We start from the raw sequence: 21,427 nt of genomic DNA, 5'->3' as shown, positions 1-21,427 counted from the left end.
ACAGTATAAAATAAATTATAAAATCTTTGCTGTACCTATCACTTCTTATTGACCACATGTCAAGTGAATGAAACTATAGTATAAAACGGTCATGTTCCACCAAGTTAAACCCTGAATTCATTGAAAAGATAAAATTGAAGGCATATTATACTGAAAATTAATTTTAAATAGAAAATCTTTAGTCAACATCACGCGTAACGCATTACCCGGGTGAAGATTTTAGCATGATAAAGAGATGGCGGTTTTGGCATACCTACCGTAATAATTAGTAGGTAGATAGTAAAACTTCGGTAACCAATAAACGTAAATCAATCTGTAACTTGAAAATACAAATTTTCTCTTGGCCGAAATGAAAACTATCCGAGAAGAAAAGTGAATTGATTGCCGTTAGGTAAAAGTGAATAAATAATAATAACGCCTTGGCAATAACAAATGTATCGAAATTAATGGGACGCGAAACTCGCCCGACAATAAAAATATCAGAATTTAAAAAAAATTGAAAAGTTTCCATCGAAGCGGGAGAAAGTATATTTCTTTTTGTATAGACAAACCAAAGAATAAAAACATTACAATATATTTTAACGATTAAAAAGTGCTGCGATAAAAAGGAGAATTAAACAATTAAACACAAAAATACTTCCATCGATTGTGCATTGATCATGTTTAGTTTTTTATTTTATGGGCCGTTGCACATGCATATTTTTAGTGTCGACAAATAGAACTTTCGCGACACAGATAAGTTGGAAGATTACTAACTTTTTGATATATAGATACAATGTTGAAATTAGCATGACAGTAAGTACCTACTTATTCATTTTATTTTTACTGGCGTGCCAGTGAGTATTGTCGATTCAAATACATAATATTATATGCATGCGAAAAGCCCATATCGGGCCTTCCTTCCTTTACTGAATATAAACAAAAAAGTGGTTGGATGACGTAACAAACAAGGGTATGCAATATAGGTAATAGTTTTCATTGGCAATAGTATTTTTCTCTTCCAATTTGTATCTGTAAGTATGTCAGTTTTGTTGTTCCGTTATAGCTCAAAACTAACATTGAATAGTATTACATATCATTACATAATACATTGTCAGTACCAATATACCTAGTAGTTTCATCTTGACATCTCAAAATGTTCCAAAGTTTAAAAAAATAACGCACTTGCTCATCATGAGTAGGTAAAGTGGTCATAGGGCTGTGAGGTGAGATGCGGATAGAGCGAGGCGCGCCTACATACATCCATTGATTATCACATTGATTTGACGAGAAAAAATCTAATCGAATCAGTCTAATTATTATGTGTATCTACTTTTCATTTCCGTATTTCATGTCGCGGACTATCGCTAATACATAAAGCAACACAAAAAATATACGTACCTACCTGTATATTATAATAATGTATTTTCCATGCCTTATGCATACGCCCTATCATGGTGTAGCATGTGAAAAGGACACGAAAGAATATTATCTACGAGTACATCGTATCTATTGCATAGTACCTACCTATATGCGGGATAACAATAAACTTTCATGTTACTGTTAAATATACCTAAAGGTTTTTCATTTATGTAATTTATGGTACATCAATTTTTATATGACTATGTTCACTATAAATAACCCACAACATTGTGAACAAACAAACGCAGGCCTTCTCGGCAATATATCTTAACTCATTTTAACAGACTTTTCTTTTTACATATTACCGAGCAGGCTATGAAATAGCTTTATGTCCCCAAACAAAGCCACCCATTTTCAAAGTACAAAGATATAGCAAACAAATGATGGACCAAAACTCAACTGATAAAAATCCCGCGGACGCTAAGGCCTGCGTGACCCCTGGCGTGTAATAAAAGCGAAGAGCGTTTATTATTTTTGTTTGTATAATAAGCGGGGTATACAATCCAAAGTTCAAACAATAAAGAGATAATAAATAGGGGAGGGGACAACTTTTAAATCCAGCCATTCAATTTGTCGAACACGTGTTTCCCGTCAGGTGAATGAACCCACCTGGGAAAAGGATAATAAAACACGGAAAAAATCATCAATCTCAATCGAAAACCTCTAAGTTTACGTGTGCGACATCCTTCGGCGAAATAAGGCAATCACACATGACAGGCAGAACTAATATTCCAAAACAAAGGAGCTTTAAAACTCCACGTATTTCATCGCACGAAATTTGACACACCTAAAGATATTTTAACTTAATAAAGATGAAATTGGATGTTGGTGGAAAATCTATTTGAAACTAAAATTGGGTACTACCATAGATAGACTTTCGCGTCGATACTTCCATCTTAGTTGTCAGTGATGTAGCAAATATTGTAACTCGAATATCTCAAATACACAAAACTTCCTACGCACCACTAGCGAGGGGTGGAGGTAGGCTGTTAAGATTCGACTAATACATGGTGCACACTAAACTTTGTCAGTCATACTTATTTGTTTTCATTGAACTAAGAATACAATTTGCAAATAAATGGTGCTGGGTCGTTTTTAAAATTCAATTAATCCCTGTCCAATCCAAACCATATTAGTTTAGGTACCTATTAGTACACACTTTTTCAGTCATACATATTTGTTTTCTTTAAATTAAGAATACATAATATTACATACGAAGATGGTCAGTTTTTAAAATTCATTATGCCCTATCTCACCAAACCATAACTAATAAAAAATATTCTATCTATAAAATATCTAACATTATTTATACCTACTATTACTATACTGGCATAATTTTGGATATTTATAGATAAACGAATATTTTTTGATTAGGTAATATCTACTATGGCTTGGTAGTTTAATTATTGGATTTTAAAAACTAATAATTACTATCTACACATTGCACCTACCTAGTCTTAGTTCAATGAAAACAGATACGTTTGACTGACAAAGTTTGGTATGCACTATTATTCCCTATTCATGTCTCTCTACACCAGTGGTCTCCAACCTTTATGTTACTACGCCTCCCTTTAAAAAAAATCTAATCTTGGCGCCTCCCCCCCTTTATTTCATTAAATAATACAGACACTTTTTTAACACACAAGTTTTTACTACTTACTTATATCAAATTCATTTTTTAATTAATTTTTTTTTCATGAGACGAATGAGCTTGTTTATTACCACAATCAATTTTAAAAGAAGTCAACCAAATTCATCATCGTTCATTGACAAAAATTAATGGATTCTATCATGAGTTCCACATAGTGAATAGGGCCCACAGGCCAGGATCTTTCACCCATATATTAAAAATATTTAATAGCTTTGAAACAAAGCAGCGCCGCAGGCGACTTTTTTTACTATTAATACAATTATATGAAAAATGCATTAGCAAACTAACCAAGAGCTCAGGAAATAGATTTTTGTTTGCTTCAATATATCTGGCGTAGAAATCATTTAAAAGTGGAGACATGTATTATTGTTATATTATATTAAAGAAATCACGTTAAAAACAGTTTAAAAAAAAAATATCACACCCTGCCTACACGCTTCAGTTGACACTTTAGCTACGAGTGACATTTAAATTTGAGGTTATTGTTTTCATGCAACCAGCGGTCGTTTTGTGCATTACCGAAACAGAGCGTTTGCAAAAGCGCCATTTTTAAATTTCTCCGCTCCAAATATTTTTTTAATAGGATTTAAATATATGTATTATATATTTAAATAAACATTCATGCACTGAATTTTCACTGTTACGTTAAGATATGAACTTTTATTTATTTGTAGATATTATAGTATAAAAAATAATTTATTCAAAAATTTTGGCGCCTCCCCTGGCAATAGATCGCGCCTCCCCTGGGAGGCGCGCCTCCCAGGTTGGAAACCGCTGCTCTACACTCTAATGCAAGTAAAGATTTGAGTTTTTTATATAATGGATTTAAGTTTAGTACTATTCCATTTAAGTCATTTTTGCAACCCGGGCTTCGCCTTTCGGCATCTTCAGGTACTATGCGCACGCGCTAATGGTAAATACACACTGACAACGAACACAGTAAGTTAATTCTAACTTATAATATAATACATTGATACAATACTGTAGGTAAACACTTTATTACTTATTAAGTGAAGGATCGGGTATACATTTAAGTAATATTTTTAATCGCTAAAGATGTCAATGCAATATGTAAACCCAGAGACAGCTGGATCGACCGCAGGAGTTATCAGAGGCAAGGGCTCTGAGGGCTAGCAAAGACCTGGAAGGCCGAGACTGAGATGGCTAGACTGCACTACGGAACATGGTCAGCCAAAACAACTGGATAGGGTCGACGCTAGATCAACCAGGATGGGAAAATTTTTGGAGACGACCAAGAGGCGGACAAGGGTTATAGTGTCATAAATGATGATCGCGAAAAACGTACGCAATTGTTAATAATTACAATCAAATACGGACCCGAATGTAAATCTCTATATATATAAAAATCTCGTGTCACGATGTTTGTGGTTGAACTCCTCCGAAATGGCTCGACCGATTTTTATGATTTTTTTTATGTATATTTGTTAGGTATGAGAATAGGTCAACAAGTATATTTCATACCGCTAGGTGATTAGGGTATCTCTATCCAGAAAATTTTTCTTTGAGTTTTTTGACAATTTTTTTTTGTATTTTTTTTATTATTTTGCAAAAAAAAATACCTATAACCCCAAATTTTCATTCTCCTACCCCCACCCTCCCATTTTTAAATCGCGATTTTATTATTTTTGTATGAACAAATTTAACCGTCGTTCGTATTTCAAACAGAACGAAATTATTTATGCTGTTGAATGAAAGATGGCGCTACGTCCGAGAAGAATTCAAGAGAAGCGTCGCGTCATTTTGACATTTTATTCGGCATATCACAACGCAGTGCGTGCAAAATTTTGTACGATTTATTTTAATTAATCTATTTTTATGTGCGTGTATTACAGTGCACAATGCCAACAAGACGCAAGGGGGGCCATTTGGGCCGTCGAACGAATAAAGCAACAAACATGCGAAATAGTAGAGCAGAAAGAACAGACGAACAAATCCAACAAGATAACAAAAACGTGCGTGTAAGCATGTCGCAATTGCGTGTATCTCAATCACAAGAGGCACGAGCTGAACGAAATCAACAACGACAATTGGAACGGAGCCAAGCGCGCCGGTTCGTAGTTAACACACGCAGAGCAAATGACCGACAACGCCAACAAGTACATCGAACATTTACATCCGCTTCGTTCCTTCGTCTCGCATTCGAGTACGAGCCAGATATTGAATATTCCGCTCATCCGAAAGTGCTGATTGGTATGGACAAAGAATGTCCCCATTGTCATGCGCTCAAATTCAAACATGAGTCAGCCGGGATGTGTTGCGCATCAGGAAAAGTGCAACTACCAGAAATTGAGATACCACCAGAACCATTGAACGGCTTGCTCATCGGCACGGTTCCAGATTCAAACCTGTTCCTGAAGTCCATTCGCACATTCAATTCATGCTTCCAAATGACTTCGTCCGGAGCAACAGAAATAGTTCACAATACTGCGGCAAATGGTCAACAATTCCATTCTACGTTCAAAATCAAAGGCCAAGTATACCACAAAGTAGGCTCATTGCTGCCAATGCCAAACGAACCACATACATTTTTACAAATCTACTTCATGGGCGCGGTGGTGAGGACATCAATCATGTGGATGCACGTTGCGGCTACAATAGCCTCAATTCGCCTAATGCCAGGCGCATCGTTGGCAAACTGGACGCCCTATTGAATGAGCACAATGATTTATTGAAATTCTTCAAAGCACACATGCACGAATTGCCAAGTGACAATCACGCTATTGTCATCAATCCTGATAAAACACCAGCTGGAGAGCACGTGCTTCGTTTCAATGCGCCTGTTATTGACGACATTGCTGGAATCATGGTTGGCGACCGCACATCGACGCGAGAAATCGTGATTCGAAGAAGAAACAATAATCTGGAGTTCATCGCTGACACACACCGTTCATACGACGCTCTCCAATATCCGCTAATTTTCTGGAAGGGACAAGACGGATATTGCATTAACATTAAACAACGAGATCCTGTCACAGGTAATTCATTCATTATAAACATCATTACTCATTTTGAATTGAGAAAATGAAAAGTTGGTGTTTTCTTTTTTGTTTTTATCGGCGGTCATCGTCTACAGCGCTCCATTCCTCTTTCTATCATAGATCCCATCCTCACACACTTACGATACATTCGTTATTTTTTATTTAACAACCAAAATATTCACTAGAAATAATTTATATGGCAGAACAACGTTTGCCGGATCAGCTAGTAATAATATAATAATTAAGAAAAGGGTTGAAATGTTACTTAGTTTGTAAATTATCCTTCTGAGTACCTAGTCCATCAATAATTTGTCATAATTATTTGTTTAGATTAAATATAAATAGGCAACAGTTCTACGCCTATCAGCATCCAAGTTATAGGGATGAGAAGACGATCATCACAATCGCGCATACCGTGTATGTGTCCAATATTATTGATTAAAAAATAGCATGTAAAATAAAATATAATAAAATCAATTAGAATATACCTATTCCTTGACCCAAAAATGTTGCCAATGACTGGTTAAATAATAAGTCCTACGGTAGGGTCAATTTCTATGCTGCGTATCTTCTAACAATGGACCGAGACAGGAAGCGGACCTGTGACAGCCGAATGCAACTGGCTGTACCTACACCACTATTTGCGAGTATCATTCTAAACCGTCATACGAAATAATCGTTGGAGGAAATCTAAATGTACTCGAATCAGCGCTACTCAATGTCAAAACTGAGAGGGCAATGTAACACAAACAATTGACTTGATCTGTTATTGCAACAATTTGTCGTGCATTCGGTAATTGTATATTATTCTGCGATGATGTCAATCACCAGTAGTGATTGAAATATTTGTGTGAAGTAGAACGGTATTGAGAGAAAGTTAAAGTGTGTTAATATGAGCTATTATTTGAATGAAAGCTGACATAAAAATCAATTAATATATACCATTGTTTGACAAGATTATTTCGGCAGATTCACTCATCAGTAATAATCGCAGTTAATCTCAGGTCAGTACGTGAGACTCGTGAGAATATTTCTTTGTTTACATTATGAAACTTATCAATTCACAGGTTTGTAAGTATTTTCGTAATTCAATATTTTTTTTAATCCGCAAACTACTTAGGTTATTGAAATAGTTAGCAGTATCAATCATAAAGTTGAATCATTTAATGGGCAAAATAAATAGTGACATAATTTTTATTTTTGTTTGATTATCAATACCTTGGCCAAAGACCAATGTAATTAAATAATAAAACAATTGTGTTCTTAAGCATTCCATTCGCATTTTTTTAAATCAAGAACGGCTTCATCGGTTGAGACAATTACAATCTTTTATTCCAAACAATGTTGACCAGTTCCAGTATGACAGGATTACCATGACTTTAATTTTATTAAAAGATTTTTTTAAGAAATGGTTTGTCTGGGTTTCTTTCCCGTAGTCAAATATCCTTCTCTATTAGTTACCCGTGGACTACACTGTCTCAAGATACAGACCATCTGTATTGTCTGGGGACGCCACGTGGAGGCTAGAGATAGGATTAATTGGTTTCCATTATTCGCGTCTCAACATTTTATAAAAGTATTATATTTGTTAGCATTAGTATAATACTTCACTATGGTCGTAACTAATCTATTGTATCACTGAACTCCAAAATCAATAAGAAGGTAAAAAATATGATAAAATGTCGTATTCAGGCAGTTAATAATCACGAGAAGTTTACTAACAGGGGTGATATTTTTTATCCATCCGCCCATGACTGCGTTAACCGCAAGCTGTTATGCTTTATTGACTATCAGAAGGCATTCGACTGCGTAAGATGGAACTGTATGTGGAAGGTACTTCTGGAAATGGGAGTTCCATCACACCTTACCTGTCTCATCAAAAACTTATATAACAATAGCCACACAAAGGTAAGAGTAAATAGTGCGTTTTCTGAGAGTTTCCGAACCGAGAAGGGAGTTCGTCAGGGATGTGTTTTATCTCCCCAGTTATTCAATATATATGGAGAGCATATAATGCGAAGAGCCCTAGATCATTGGCAAGGCGGAATAACAATTGGTGGCCAGAAAATAAACAACTTAAGATTCGCAGATGATACCACACTAATCACTGCTGATGGCTGATGAAAGAGAACTCACAGAGCTGCTACACCGGGTAGAGGAAGAGAGTCGCAAATACGGCCTCCTTATTAATCTGAATAAGACCAAGTTAATGGTTGTTGATCGGGCCAACCTTCTACCAACACCAAGTACACTCAAAAACCTCGAAACAGTCGACGAGTTTGTATATCTTGGATCGACCATCAGTGGAAAGGGCGGATGCGAAGCGGAAATAAGAAGGCGCACAGATTGCAAAAAATGCGATGACACGCTTTACCACTATATGGAAGGATCGGGGAATTTCGATTGCCACAAAATTGATGCTTGTGCAAACATAAGTGTTCTCGATATTTCTATACGGAGTCGAGTCGTGGACCCTGAAGGCAATTGATGCCTTTGAGATGTGGTGTTGGCGCCGAATGCTTCGCATTTCTTGGACAGAGCACAGGACGAACCAGTCAATCATCCAGAGACTGAAGATAAAGGAACGGCTCTCGACGATATGTCTGAGAAGAATTCTGCAGTTTTTTGGACATATTGTCAGGCGCGGACCGGACAACCTGGAGAGACTGGTAGTTTTGGGTAGCCTCCAGGGAAGGCGAAGCAGAGGAAGAGCGCGATGGAGCGACCACGTGAAAGAGCTGACTGGGGCGCTATCCATTCTGCCCTGAGAAAAGCGGAAGATCGAGAAGGATGGAAAGTCTTGGTCGCTCAAAAGATGGCGAAATTGAAATGTGGGCACGATCCTCAGCCATGAGTGCACGACCAAGAAGAAGACGTGTTACCACGTTAACTATTTAGAAGAGCTCTGCAAGTAACTATATTATTATATATCTTACTATTTCCGTTGTGTTAATAATTTTCCGTAATATTTTTCGTTATATATTGTGAATGTCTTAAACCTGCAATTTGTAATATTCGCTCATGAAAACAAATACCTACATTTAAATGAAAATGTTATTAAGCGCACACATAAATTTATTACAAATGCTATTGGCTTAACACCGTGGCTGGGTTGCATAGATAATATTATAATTATACAACATAAAAATACGACGACATAAAAGTTTGAGAAACAAACAGACAAATCGGATGCATTTCTAACATGTTCGGAGATATTAATTCAATTATGGATATCAGACAATCAGTGCACCAGATAAAGGGCAAACAATGACCTGTCGAGTGCATTTCGTTTGATTTCATTGAATTTGATCGTCCGCAGCTGTATGAAAACGGTCGGTTGGTGCATTCATCGCGACGGAATATTAATTTGATCATAGAACGAGCGGGTAAACATTATTTAGCGGTAAACGAGTTAACAAACGTAATTCTACACAATATAATAATATGTACAAAGAGCGAGCATTACAATGAATATAACTACAATAGTAAATACCATAAACTAGTAGTGAGTATATAATTATATAGTATTTATAAAAACACCGAGTGCTCTCAACGAATAAAAGCAATTCACGAACAAGTAATATTATATTTATTCCCAAACTTTTTGAATTTTTTAACCCCGGAGCCATTTCTAGAATCCCGACGAACCCTTACCTGGCCGACATATTAAAGATTAGATACGAAAATTACAAAATATACGTGTAAAGCAGTGTGCAGTAACATCAGAAATCAATCTGCTTATCGAAGAGATATCAACTTTTTATCATAAATACATCATTAATATAACCTCCACTTTGTCCTGTCACCATGGAATTCTAACAGCGTAGCCAAAGTATAGTTTTTTTTTTGTTTGCTTACAAGCTGTTAAAACCCCCGTTTTTATAATGTTCGATTCTAGTTAAAAAATCGAATGGGGTTCGATGCAGGTACTTTACAAAATCAATAATATTGTGTACCCCTGTTTAGCTGTAAGTATAATCTGGATATTTTATTTTAATTTCAAAAATTTATATGTAGGTGCCTTTACCGTTACTATGATTTCAAAAAATATATATTTCCTTACCACGTGGAGCATAAAAGCATACAACCACGTACGAAGCAAACAATTCCATCATTAATCGCTGCTAAATAATCAGAATATAAAATAATTTAAGGGGGGACATGCTCGTCGAAGGTCAAAATTGAGTTTTTATTGTATTTTCAAACCATGATCCTGGACACTCCTTAAACGTTGTAGATAATCTATTTATATAATTTTGAAGCCTTATTATCCTTTATAGTTATTTTAAACATTTGATGACTGCATAAAGTATTTTTGTTACATAAAATAGTATTCTTTTAAACCTCTCGCTCTAATGTTTTAGAATATAGTCATATTTCGGTACATAACTGTGCAGTGGTGTTATGATTTTTTACATTTATTAATTTTTAAACGCATTTATTAAGCTATTAGCATAATTTATTACGAGATAATTTTTGTAAAATATTCACGATAAAAAAATATATTGCTAATCTCTGTGATCCCAAATTTGACAAGAATTATGCATTTTATTATTCAAAAAATCGGCAAGATTAACACGTTTGAAGATGATTCTAAAGATATTTATTATAAGCTATGTCTTTGACCATTCAAGTGTGATAAACGTCTTATGAATAATGATTGCTTTATAATAATTATTGACCTAAGAATAAGGTAGTGTTTTTTTGAAATACGCCATTTCTTTTGTCATTCCCCAGTGGTTAAACTACAACATACGGCCGTAACCATAAATTGACAAACTATAATTGAAGTAGGGAGTAAAATGATATTGACGCGCGTGTTTAAACATGTACCGTTTAAAAAAAAATAAAAAATAAATCGGTTAGGTACATGTTCAAACACGCGCGTTAACATAATTATACTCCCTACTTTAATTATAGTTTGTCATTTTATGGCTACGGCCGTATGTTGTAGCTTAACCACTGGGGAATGACAAAAGAAATGGCGTATTTCAAAAAAACACTACCTTATTCTTAGGTCAATAATTATTATAAAGCAATCATTATTCATAAGACGTTTATCACACTTGAATGGTCAAAGACATAGCTTATAATAAATATCTTTAGAATCATCTTCAAACGTGTTAATCTTGCCGATTTTTTGAATAATAAAATGCCTAATTCTTGTCAAATTTGGGATCACAGAGATTAGCAATATAATTTTTTATCGTGAATATTTTACAAAAATTATCTCGTAATAAATTATGCTAATGGCTTAATAAATGCGTTTAAAAATTAATAAATGTAAAAAATCTTAACACCACTGCACAGTTATGTACCGAAATATGACTATATTCTAAAACATTAGAGCGAGAGGTTTAAAAGAATACTATTTTATGTAACAAAAATACTTCATGCAGTCATCAAATGTTTAAAATAACTATAAAGGATAATAAGGCTTCAAAATTATATAAATAGATTATCTACAACGTTTAAGAAGTGTCCAGGATCATGGTTTGAAAATACAATAAAAACTCAATTTTGACCTTCGACGAGCATGTCCCCCCTTAAGTTAAAATAATTAATAATATGATATGGGTTATAAATATTTTAGGCGTATTATATTGTATATGAACATGCTTTCTACAAGGAATAGTTATTACTTATTATCCATTGAAGTTTCATTGCTCTGAGTTAAATACGCTTTGAAAAAACAACATATTTGTGCCAGACGAACGATTCACACCGGACCCCACAGCCCCCGTGACCCTATCGGTGGAGTCAGTTAAAGTGCATGCACCAAAATATAGTGAACGTATATATTATAGTGCAGTAAGTAAGAGTAACCAATTTAATTCATTGCCACATTTTATTGACGGCGTTTTACGACAATCGCTAAACAGCCAACTTTGGAGCAGTTGAAAATTGAGAATTCAATGAAACTGAAAGTCACTGTGAAAACTCCATAAAAGTGCCACGGTTCCGGCAGCCGTAGTGTCGGGCAGAAAAAAATCGCTGCCAGGAAATGAAGCACGGCTCGTTCGTTATCTCTCACCCCCTTCTGAAATTCGCCACTCGCTCTGTGCGCCTAGGTACATACAAAACAAAAAAATAGCGGGGGTGAGTAGGTGCGCCGCGTACGAATGTCTGCCGGCCCTTGCAACCCTCCGTCTGGCTTTATGGCTGAGGGCTGTGTGACGTCACGATGACTCACCGACACATTCAACCATACCTATTCTAAATCGCACGATATAAGTAGGTGCTACACCTACACATAAACAGTGCAGGCCAGACGTTGAGAATCTTTTGTCAATTTCAAAGACCTTACACACACCTGGGTGCCACTCACTATAAATACCTAGTTTTTTTTAAGTACCATGTATTGTTAAAAACTTAAATTTAATCATATCAATATAAGAATACGTATCAATGTTATCACGTAATACTTGCTTATTCATTAAGTAGGTATATAATTATCTTGCATATCCAATTCAATCATATCTAGTATTCAATACCAAATTCAATAAAAAGGATGTTATGGACTTAATTTACCTATCTACCACACATCCGTTTGAACTATTCTTTCAGCTAATATTCTCACTCAACATTCTAATTTATGTGTTTGCAGTGTTTGCACCCATCACTAATTTGAACTCGAAATTCAGGATGCACACCACCGATATATGATTAATCACACGTAACCATCCTGGAATATGTGAATATAAGATGTAACTAAACAAGACTCTTAGGTACTATATATAACGATAACTTAACTTTGTATCTAGAGTAAGTTCTCTCTTTGGTATAGGTAATAGTGGATGCCCTAGCATTCCACGATTCTGTCAAAACAATGTAATCTTTATTCAAGTGTTTTGTTTTGTCGTCCGTTACTCTCACTCTAAATCTAAATCAGTTGTTAAATTAAATAACGGTGTAACGTACCTGTAAGGGTGTAAGGTATAATATCTTTTCCTTTTCATTTAAATAGTGACTTGATAATTAATGCACATTTCATCTTTACATTAACTGGCGTTGTTCTCAGATTTTAATATGGCTTCAAAAGAGAAGAACTAACTCCTTTCATAGTTTGACGCCAAGAAGAGGATCCAAGCCAACCCATCAAAAGAGCGGAATAAACTCTCATACGCTCGTGTTTTAACATACCGGAGAGACAACGAAGTTGAATGCGAGACTGCTCGTTCCATAACAGTATGTAAATGAAATTTCTGCGATATCGTCGAAGGACAGTAAATCTCATGAATGGAATGTCGTGATTATTAGAACCAAAATATCAACGTTTTACAAGCGTTGGACTATCACGTCGTGGGTCTCAGGTTCGAATCCTGGGTCTGGCAAGTACACATATTGTTTTTCAATTTGTGTGTGTCAGGGTATGGACCTAATAGGTTGAGCAAGTGGCTGACATCCATTTCTCGTAAAAAACAAAATCTGTCAATACAAACCTCCACTCTGTGGAGGCCCATATGATCCTATCAGGATCGGACATGGTCGAAAAAAAAAAAAAAAATGTTGATATAAGTTATCAGTTAGATCACTTAAATAATTAAGTACAATATTATAAAGGTTTTGTGACAGTAGAGTACCAAGGCGTACAATGTTGATAACAAAATTATATGCAAAATAATAAAAATGTAGGTGATAAATAGACGTTTTCGTACTAACTTCTTTACCTTTACGTCTCATTAGTCCGATTGTTCATCATTTTAAATGTTGTATTAGTCTATTATCCCTCTCACAGCTCTGATTAGGTCGATTTTCTATTACCCGTATATCCAACCAATTTTCCCTTGTACAAAAATTGACATCATCAGCGCCATTAGTTTTCCAACTATTGTATTGATTGCCTGAATAAAATACAACTAGACTACAACGAATAATATGTTCAGAGACAGTAAAGTAAATTTAAATAAAATATAGTCAATACAAACAATGAGTTCGTGGAAATTGATTGTACGGTGCTACTCTAATAATTGTCTATGTAATTTAGTTGACATCACAGTGACAAAAAATGATGACTCAATATTTTTGATTACCCACGAAAAAGATGTTCAGCCAAAGTCCTAGGAACGTGGTATGGTTGTCGCTGTTTGCTGAGGTTACCATCGATGCCACTGGTCTAAAAAAACATAGTTTTCACCCAAAAAATTTAAATAAAACCCTTGGCCGTTATATCAATAATATATGAACTTTATACCAATACTATTTATTGTCACAAATCGACGAATGCGCTAAATATTTCTGCTCGGCGCATCTATTCTATACACAAAACTGCTATCGGCCGCTATCGAGTGTAGTTTTTTTATATTTTTGTATCGAAGTATTATAATTTTTACAATAAGTTAGTTGTAATTGTTACAATAGGTGCTATGTTTTAACAGCACCTCTGTTGGCTGTGCTAAATTTTGGAGCGAGATGGACAGTTTTGACTGTTTAGTTTAGACGACTAACTTATTGTAACAATTATAATACTTTCGCACAAACATATGATAAACTACCCTCGATAACCGCCGATAGCAGCCGATGAATTATAGTATAGATGCGCAGGTAGGTACTTGTTTAGCAAAATCGGTGCTTCTTCGTTTGATGGCATGCTATAAAATAACGTTTATCATATTTGAGAGTAAATATGAATCGATACTGACGTTTCAGTCAACAATAAATCGCACGGGTGTGGAAGACCGTGTAATATAATAAAATAAGAATACCTATTGGCTGTCCGTTGAAGTCGCGTCGATTCACAATGTGACTTACTACTCCAGATGGAAATTAGAAATTTATATACAATATATATGTCCAGGGACGCCTGGACTATAAAATATTATGAATAATTATAACAATTTATCAGTAAAACACACTATAATATAAACGTCGATAACAATTGTCATTTAATTTTGATGCCAGTTGATAAATATTTTCAAATACCATTAATCTAAAATGATATTTCTCACCACTGACATTGAGACACGACAAACGTAAGCCAAAGAAAAAAAACAATGACGCAGGTATAGAATACACAACATACTCGCCGTGTAAACTCAAGGATTGACGTATAGGTAACATGGGAAAAGCCTGGCTTTTTTTTGGAGGGAACAAACAAACATGTGAGTTTAGTCACATCGATAGACAAATAAAAATAATAAAACTTCTTTGAGACGAACATATTCTTTATAATATAGAATAATTTTGGTGACAGTCATTTAATAAGCCACACAGTTAGTTTTAGAATTAGGTAAATTTTCTGCTGAGTACATGAATTCGCCAGAGTATAGAATTCTTGAACTGTCAACATGACAGAAGAAAAAATAAATTTAATACGGATGGTTTTATTAGTTATAATTGGACATAATATAATATTATTATGGTTAGGTTAGGTTAGGTTTTGTAATTCTGAATTAAACTATTCAACTGAATGTCCATTTTGAGGTTAGCTATCAAGTGTCAACAAACTATCACAAACATTCAATCGACCATTGCACGTTTGATACCCAAGCACGAATCAAATCGCGAAAATACTTTTCAATAAAATTCTTCCGTTATCATATTATAGTTCTAGATTTTTTTTGCGCATAGTACCTAAATGGATATGAACGTCATTGTAGGACGACATTTGACACATTTGTTTAGTTTGATTAGTTGCAAAAAATACCACCGGAGCGCGATCATCTATTTTGACCATAGATAATATATGTACATTTTGACCAATGCATTATGAGCATTTGATACATTTAGTTTAGTTGCAAAAAATACCACCGTAGCGCTACTATTTAATTTGTCCAATACATGAACTAGGCAGAAAAATTACTGCCGAATTCACGCACTCTTCAGATATTTTGTCTAATTCATGAATAAGGCAACGCGCTTGCATTTTTCATGATTTAGGCAAAATTTTGCCCATTTCATGTAATATTCAATTTCGCACATTCGGCGTAACATATACACCGATGAAATTGGAAGCATCGATACTCTCTCTTTATTAATCATCTCCCAAACTGTAGAACTAATAACCTGCAATTGAAAAATAATTACATATTCAGTCAAATTGTTTTTGATACCGATAAAATGTTTCCACTTGCATGAGTGAGTAAAGTGAGTGTTGAAGCAGTTTAGAGTTTAGTTCAATTAGTCTATCGACTCGATAGTCCTCTTTACTCGCTGTTTCGTAACTTTTCTGCCATGTGTTGGACATTAAATTAGTTAATAATTTGTATTGCTAATAACATATTAAAAATGGTATTTTTGACAGCTTCCTTTTCATGTAAGTACAGAGTAGATTTTGGTAGTAAATAAATCTAATATTGAACCAATTATTCCTAAGCTTGCGATTTTTTCATTAATTCGTTGATGTTTCCGCGATTTTTTCTTTCGTTGTTTACGGCATCAAAATAATTTCACATGACAGCATTTCACCCATTAAGTCTGGCCTTAATAGTCCGAAAAAAGAAATGTCAATCCATAAACGTAATAATGCATGTAACCGTAAATGTTAGACATATTACTCCAACTACCGCAGAGGGATTATCTGCACACAAGTATTTAGACGAATTTAGATTTTGTTTACATTTGAGAATCGTTTGATGAACAAGCGAAAGCTATAAACCGTGATGATATTTATAATTCGCGCGGAAAATAATGTGACATTTTGTAACAGTGATCAGAATCAAAACAAAATGTTTTATTCATGTTTATTATCTAGATACGAAGAGCAAGTAAACTTCAAGGGAAAACAGGCCATGGGGCCTACAGTAGTGTATTTAGTAATAGAAGAGAAACAATCACAAACACCCACACCCTGGTTTTGAGAAAATAACATAAATATATTGTGACCTAACCGAGTATCGAGCTCGGGGTCCCCGGATGAAAGGCTAGCGCCTTACGCACTTAGCTACGATGGTAGTAGGTAAGTACTAAATTTGTTTAAAAAAGTAACCTTTACATACATCTTAGTTTTGTCAATGTTTAAAATCAATGTTTAAAATGAACTTCTAGAACTGCAGATCATATTAATAAACTTACCTAAAATTGACTAGGTAACCAAAACATGGCTAATACGTATCTAAATTTGATTCAAAAAATGATCTTCACATCAATCACATAATGTTTTGTGGCATTTTTCTCCACTATCGTCCGGGTTTGAACTATATGTCAAATGTATAGTTTTGTACTGAAATTGTGATAAATAAAACACTTGGTAGGTAATTGATTTTTTGTGAATATTTGTCTGAGTTCGAGAAGCGACATTAAAGCTATCTAAATCCACTGGTCTGACTAGATGGAAGGATAATATTTATAAAGTAAATTGACCGAATGATGACTTCCTCTCATATCACGAGAATATATCCGTGAACGAGAGCATTACAGTCAACGCGTATTTTCCAATCGATCTGTCGCACAAGCTACGTACGAATGACATTACTGAAACCTTCACATCAAAGGCAAGGAAGGGAGTGAGAGGTATAATGGTTTATATTTACCCCACGGGATATGCCGCGGCACGATCCTCGGCGAAGAACGCATCGGGAAAATGCAATCCCCGTAAAAGAAATGATAATTCGGCGATTACTCACTCACCCGCCCAAGGCACCTACGTACTCAACCCAGCATGTATGCATAGATCCATAGATGTCACCCTTAATATTTTGGCACCGGGATACCGTACGATACATAGTCCCCACGATACTATATAATATATAAGTACTGTAATATTTTTTTGTAGTCAACGAGAAATACACAAGAGTCGAGAATGTAACATTATTTATTGAACATAAATAATTTAAAAATACAAACACGGGTCTCACACTCGGTCTTAATCAAGCGTATCACGAAGCCCTACGTTTGGGTGTGAAGCGCCAGCAGTTTACGCCTGGGAATGTCTCAGGAGCAGATACACAAGTCTTCCCTCGCTCTCAAGTGAGCTTTGACTGAGTTTACTGAAAGACGTAATTTAAAAAAAGTGTCATGGGAGAGAAAATCCCGGAGACTTGACAGAAATAAATGAATTTAATAATGATATATGTATTATAAAATACAAAAAACAATACGGACAGACAAAACTTTGTGAAGGAATCTTCACGTCCCCATTGAGACGCCGCCATATTTATAATATGTAACCAATATAAAAAAAAAATCTTTTTTTTTTAAATACGACGGGCAATGGGAATCAAACCCGTGTCCACTGGATTCGCGACAATGTGCTCTGAGACTATATCTTTCTCTGAGATGTTTTCAAATGATGTATAGGTACTTAATGATTTCATCATTAAAAAAACACATACGGAAACAGAGTTAAGTAGTGATATTATGTCATATTATTATTATAATATATTACTTCGAGGTAAATATTTATTTATTCTGCATTATTTCGAGGATTTGATTTTAGTTCCTGACAATAACGAGATGTTTCTGGTTTGAATGACACAATGCTCAGACACACCCTAAAAGCCAATTGGATCATCGAATCAACTAAGTTCATAGTTGCCATCGAGAATCGTAAGCTAGATAAAGGTGGAAATGGGCAAGGAAAGCATTCGTTTAACAGTGGATCGAGGAATAATTAATGAAGATCGTAGGAAATAACTGGTATGAGCTATGGCAGGCCTTCATACAGCACAGGATCGGATGATACTGTAAATAGTGTCACTCGCAGCGAATTCCTGAATGTGAGGTCTTTCATCTTTCGAACATACTACTTATGCCATTGACAAAGCGCAAATGACTGAATAAACTATCGACGTGGCTGAATTAGTGGTCAAGCTGTAAATACTTAGTTTGTGTGAGATTATATCACCTTGCCGGACGCCTTTTCTAAAGGAGAATCTTTTACAAAACTTTCGAAAAACGCAGTAATACTAGTGATATAGAACAAGAACAGAAATTGAATTGCAATGCTAATAACTGAATATGATTACTATGCTATGTAGTATGTACATACCAGTGGCGAGGGGTTGAGGTGGACTGTGAAGATCCGACATAAATAGTGCACACTAAACTTTGTCAGGCATACTTATTTGTTTTCGTTAAACTAAGAATACAATAATTTGCAGATGGTCTTGGTTAGTTTTTAAAATTCAATTAAACCCAATAATAGTTTAGGTGTGCTATGGACAATCCGACAAATATAGTGCACACTTCTTCAGTCATATTATTTGTTTTCGTTGAATTAAGATATTACAGATGGTGTCGGTTAGTTTTTAAAATTCATTAAGACCTGCCTAAACCAAACTATAATCGATAAAAATATTCGTTTATCTATAAAATATCTAAAATTCTGTATTGTTGGATTGGGCAAGGTTTAATTAAATTTCAAAAACTAACAGTATTGACGCTTGTAGTCTTAGTTCAAAATTGTCGAAAAATAATAATTTAAGTTATTATTATTAACATAGGTAACTTAAATACACATACATCGGATTTCAACTGGTTAAACACAAGATTTAGCGGGTACGAAATAAGTATATACCATCCCCTATCCAACAAACAACAAATTGCCAATACAGCATTTGACAAACTATCCTGCCGAGGTACGGATGGGTCCCCAAAGATTCCTCACGTCGAAACGACAATTTACAAGTGAAATTTACTGTAGCCTATTGCACGAAAATGCATGACTCATTATATTACCACAATACACGGAGCACGGCCCCACTTCGCAATACAGAAAAACCACTACATATTTATAATTAACTATTTCATTTATTCAACGAATAATTCACAAGATTTAAGAATGTACCATTCTAATTATTGAACAGACATAATTTTTAAAAACACTTTCTGAGAAAATATATTATAACCAATAGAAAAAATCTGATTTAGAAGAACGCTGATGAGTGGGTATTAAAAAGGCCAATAGTTAAAATTTGTCGCAATTAGTACGTTACCTTGTAGCATAGAGGTAATGCACGGACGGGGCGTAAACCCAGGAGATGCAGGGTTCGATTCCCTGCCGGAGTGGCTTACTTTTTTCAAAAAGATTTTTTCTATTGGTTATAATATATTTTCTCAGAAAGTGTTTTCCAAAATTATGTATGTTCACTACATATTTATTTTGTGAGATTTAAAAATGATACAAACAACATAATATTATTATATACAGTACACATAACAAGACCTGTATAGAATACGGTACGGGTTCACGCAATATCTTAGCTGCTTCCAGTGATGACAACTGGAAGCAGTGAACGACAATTCGTTTACGCTTTACGCTAACTACGGAAACACATTGTTTTACTTCTAAAAATCGATCCCAGTGCTTCACCTCGTTCAGTGAAAAGAGAGTAATTTCAAACTAATTTGGTAATAGAAGTTCTTCGATAGCTTTTCTGCTGAAAACATATAAAAATTCTCATCTTAAAGTTTTGCCTATGAATAACAAAATGATTACAATAATACCAAATATGTAATATGAAATTCGGCAAACTAATCTCTACTTCGGTCGCGCAGGCACGTAAATTTCTCTACACACACAAAACTGTGAAAATTATTAAAATTCACGAGAGAATTTAATATTCACATACTTATCACTTATCTCGTTGTTGATTGGTCGATACGGTATTGTCGGAATACAATCAGTAATCACAGATAATTAACATATTCTTGATAACGAGAGATAGTAATTAAACGATAGTGGGGTAACATATTTTTCTCACTGTCATTAATAAATAAAAACAACATAGTCCAACACGTTTTACTTACAATACAATCTCCAAAAGCGTGAATTTGCTTTTTTTTTTTGACAGTGAACAGTTAGTATGTCATACCGGCAAATACATCAGGTTATTTAGGTATTAGTATTCTGCCGAGAATTACGACACTATGTGACACTTTCACTTTTTATCAAACAAAAAATATAATAACGCGAATTTCGCAAATAATTATTTTTTACGGTCGCTTTCAAATTATCCCGTTCAAAATAAGCAATAAGTTATATTACTTGCTTCCTATGAGAGACTTTCACATCTCAATGCTATCCTACTGATAGCCGTAAAATTAATTTTATTAGACGATTAATTCAATCTTAGCATTCGCAACAGTAAAACAGTAAGGCAATAATGTCAATAATTTAATATCACATTAATATTATTATGATCATAAGCTTGAGCAGGGGTCGGCAACCGGCGGCCCATAAATAGTTGACTATATTATAACTATACCATATGCCTACACCCACGATGGCCGCTCGGCTTAAGCGTCCGCCTAAAGCGTCGTGGGTCCCAGGTATCGAACCTGGGTCTGGCAAGTACACAACATATTATTTTTCAATTTGTGTATGAGTCAGAGTATGGACCTAATAGGTTAAGCAAGTGACTGACATACATTTCTCGTAAAAACAAAATCTGTTAAGAGCAAACTAAACGGCAAATAATTTTCAACTATAGGTGCG

General features: G+C 34.8%; 1 protein-coding gene across 3 annotated transcripts in view; it reads right to left on the bottom strand.

The window, feature by feature from the left end:
- The window catches only part of siz (Brefeldin-resistant Arf-GEF family protein schizo), a 180,846-nt gene that overhangs the window by 124,452 nt on the left and 34,967 nt on the right, over positions 1 to 21,427 (bottom strand). The gene's annotated exons all lie outside the window — the stretch shown is intronic.

This window comes from Rhyacophila brunnea, unplaced genomic scaffold (genome assembly GCF_057557595.1).
Source record: "Rhyacophila brunnea isolate RB1 unplaced genomic scaffold, BYU_Rbru_1.0 scaffold_4, whole genome shotgun sequence".
NCBI lineage: Eukaryota > Metazoa > Arthropoda > Insecta > Trichoptera > Rhyacophilidae > Rhyacophila > Rhyacophila brunnea.
This window is presented reverse-complemented; position numbering and strand designations above follow the sequence as displayed.